This window comes from Poecilia formosa, unplaced genomic scaffold (genome assembly GCF_000485575.1).
Source record: "Poecilia formosa unplaced genomic scaffold, Poecilia_formosa-5.1.2 Scaffold139, whole genome shotgun sequence".
Taxonomy (NCBI): domain Eukaryota; kingdom Metazoa; phylum Chordata; class Actinopteri; order Cyprinodontiformes; family Poeciliidae; genus Poecilia; species Poecilia formosa.
This window is the reverse complement of record NW_006800078.1, coordinates 682,048-686,281: the sequence shown is the minus strand read 5'-3', so window position 1 is coordinate 686,281 and position 4,234 is coordinate 682,048.

The following is a 4,234-nucleotide window of genomic DNA, read 5'->3' as shown; positions in this document are numbered from 1 at the left end:
TATTTATTTATTTATTTATTTATTTATTTATTTATTTATTTATTTATTTATTTATTTATTTATTTATATCAGGCAGACACTCTTAGGCACGTTTGGCAACTGCACTTAATTTAATGCAAGAAGTGACACAGCCACAGATAAGTCGACGGACTTATCTGCGTGCATCTACATTAAACAGATTGTGCAGGAACTGAACTTCAAATAGCTGGAAACCATTTGTTAGAGCTGATGGAAGCCCATTGGTTTAGTCTTTTGGGGGGAAACATATAGCCGTGCACCATAAAACCTCATCAGACAACAAGTAAACAATCAAGGGTGGAAGGGGGGTGGCTGTGGAAGTATACAGTTTAACACCACCTCAGGTAGGCCTTGAAGGCTGTAAATGAAGCTAAATAGACGCAGTCAGTCTGCAGCAAAGACACTTCCTGCAGTTTCTGTCTTTGGTTTAAATAAAGAGCCCTAGACTTTGACCAACAGCCTGTTTTTTGTTTTCGTTTTATGGTCAAGAAGTCAGCCACCACACCTGCGACTGAAAGACTTAAAGTCTTATTTGATGTTTTTTTTCTTTTTTTTTTTAGTCAATATAGAAAGAGTGTGTGGAAATCGGGAATGAAATATCTCTTACAACGAGGCCCGAACTCAAGTACAACGCATTGTCAGGACAAATAGAAGACTGGTGGTAAATTAGAGCTTTAAGGAGCATGTTGTCACACTCTAGTTTACTGATCTGAAACCCCTCTTTAGAATCACAGACCTTTTTGCGTAATCTGAGAATCTGACAATGATTTTTAAAAAAAAAGGGGGTAGCAAGTTAATGAATAGTTTTTTGAATAAAATGCATCAAATTTCGGACTTAATTTGCTTACAATATTATTAGAAGCATTAAAGAGAAACTCAAATGGAAATGTTTTTTTTGTTGTTGTTGTTGTTTTGTTTTGTTTTGTTTTGTTGTTGTTCTGCGAAACTGTTGAACTTGAGTCGCAAAGAGCTGCTTTTCGCCACGGTTCGTCTAAGCGCCGCAGCCGTAATCACGTCGCGAGCGATTATAAAAATTACAAGACTGAAGCATGAAGCAGTCCCAGCGTCCAAATGAACACGCTTTGATATATATGCTGCGGAACGATGCATTTGGAACCAGATTCAGTGAGCAACTGTTGATTTATCCACAGGTGACAGAAATGTGAGCTGACGGGGAGATTGCGACGACAGAGAAAGAAAGCGTGGGGAGGCCACGCAGGAGGAGACCACACAGGGGGGAGAGGGGAGTGGGGGGGGACCGACCAACTCCACGGTCAACGGGAGCGGCTTACTGCAGGGAACTTAGGAAGAGCGGAGAGGCCTCGGGACAAACTGGACACTAACTGGGTTTTTTACACAAGGAAATATAAAAAGAGTGTTGTACAAGTTTGTTGTTGAAACTTTAAATGTCTTTTCATAAAAAAATAAAAATAAAAAATTGGAAGCTGGAATGAAACATAAAGACACGAGTCTGAAAATACTTTTTTATTGATAACTGGAAGCGTTTAAAAAAACATTCAGAGCTTTCAGAATTTAAATTAAACTTACACAGATTCAATTGTGCGCATACCTGCGGCCGCAATCTGCAAGATTCGACAAAAAAAGGTATAGACAAATGCTTTCTTTCCTTATATTTAGTATTATTTTTAAATAGTAAAATATATATTATCCTTAAAATAATGATCTTTAAAAACAATGTAAAAGAATGGATCATAAATATTACGGTCAAGCCAAACATAATCGTCTATAAAACGCCCCACACTTTCATATTTTCACAATATAAAAGTCTGTCAGCGTCCTCGTACTCACATATTTTGTGGCAATGAGGTAGAATTAAAGGCATTCTATAATTACATGAACGAATTACTTAAAACCCCAACTGTTAAATTATAACTAATTCTTAAATATTTGAGGGGAATTCGTATCGAGAATTATGCTGTGTGATTCTGAAATGGCCCAAATTGCATCCGAACCACCGTAATTTCTACCACATAATTTAAAAAAATATATATTTAATTATACAGAAACGAAAAAAATTCCTGCGAAATATGAGTCACAATCGGGTCATGCTTAATCTTTGAGTAAAAATAATAAAAAAATAATGCCAAAAATAATTCCCCATTGAATCGGGACAGTGAAAATACTTCCACAGTGACGTATATCTTTGTCTAAATGTGATTTAAAAGATAATGAAGATGACCAAGGGAGCTTACGAAGCCTAAATATCAGCGTATTTGCAGAAGCTGAATTTGATCGTATCTACTGGTTCAAAAGTCCACTTTTCAATATAGTTTTGCAAGATTATACAAAGCAAAGGATTGGCCGACCGCGAAATAGTCAAATAAAAACTCCGCGGACATCCATTGTTCGGATGATTCTTACATTATCACTACTTGCGACTCTAAATAGGGTTTCAGGAATACTTGTGAGTTATCTTCAGATAATTTAAACAACACTGAGCTTTTTTTCTTTGTGCGCGTTTTTAATCCATCTCGGTTTAAACTAAGCTGTCTAACGACAAAGCGGTTCTGCTGTTATTTTAAACCATGACGCATTCATTTTTGTGTCTTCCATTCACAAGTCCAAAGCGAGGAAGAAGAAGAAGAAGAAAAAATTATACAGGAAGTATAATTCACACCAAATGACATGATAATAACCAGGCCAGGAAAGCCAATGCGCTCAGCGGAACACAGAGAAAGGCTTTCACATATCATCTCGGTCAAGTACGTCTGGTTGACCGCTGGTCGTCCATCCTGCATCAGCTTATGTCTGCTAGCGACTGACTGCCTCGATGCGAGATCATCTCCAAGATCACGCTTTCGCAGTCTTGAGCGGAGCGACGCAAGCGGAGTAACTGAAAGGTTAAAAAAGGCCTCGCCTCCATTACGCTTGGTGACAGCGAAGGTCAATGTAAAGAGCAGCGCCTGGATCTGCTGGACGAGCTGTAGCCACGCCTGATGAGAGGACGAGAAATGCATAGTGTGCACCGATCCGATCACTCAATAATCCATCCTATATTCCTAATAAATTAAGCCTGTGTCGTTTTAGAAGTAGCGAGTTGGTGCTTCACTTTTTTTTTCTTTTTTCCCCAACCAAGAATATTAATATTTTTTTTATTTGATTAAGATATTGGAATTGGATCCTGACATGAAAACATTTTTTTTATTTACCTAAGAGTAAACAAATGGACAAGATGAGGAATATGAATATGAATTTACCTAGAAAATGTTGCCAAATGTTACAAAATATTTTGCTTGTGTTCATTGATTTCACCAAGACGGGTTGCAATTCCTAATGTTTCCTTAGTGTGGCAGCAAACATCAATTCTTGAACACAGTTCGACACCAAGATCCCGGTTTGTTTGTCCTCTTAGCTCGTCCAATCAACGATGAGTCATGTGCAGAGCAGCGGTGTGGAGGCGGAGCACAGTCATGTTCTGTAACAGGCTGGAGGCTTTGTTTTGCTTCTCCTTGTCCAATAAAAATGCTTCTCTGCTGTCCTCCAGCCAATGAGCTGCGTCCCTGCTAACATTATCTGCACTTCTCTTCCTGTAGGCTTTTCTGCCTTTTTCCTCGCATCCCAGTGAAAGTCTGTGTGGTCATACATCTTACTTGATTAAGCCCATCTCCGATCACGTCATCTGTCACGTTCACGCCCCACTCTACCGAAGTCCACGTCACACAACGTGGGAAAGATGCAGGGTTCTGGAGGATTTGCTGTCTTCACGTCACGGCCACTAGATGTTGTCTCTAAGTTTCACTTCAGCTGCAATCTCTTCACCCGTCACCCAAACCAGTTTGTGGGACTGTTTATGTTTCGGGGGGGTTTTTTATTGTATACTTGTGTTTTTTTTGTTTGTTTTTTTGTTTGTTTTGTTTTGTTTTGTTTTGTTTTGTTTTGTGTATGTATGTATGTATGTATGTATGTATGTATGTATGTATGTATGTATGTATATATGTGTGTGTGTGTGTGTGTGTGTGTGTGTGAGAGAGAGAGAGAGAGAGAGATTTTTCATACTCTTATGAGACTTAGCTAAATAATATTTATTTATTTATTTATTTATTTACCTGCCTTTTCTCTGGTGACATAATTTGCTGCTTTTCATACATATATGGTTTAGCCACATAACCATGGAAACATCTACTATTTAAAGAACTAAAGAGTTTCGGTTAATAAGATTCACAAAACTATTTTTCAAACAATGAAACAAGACACG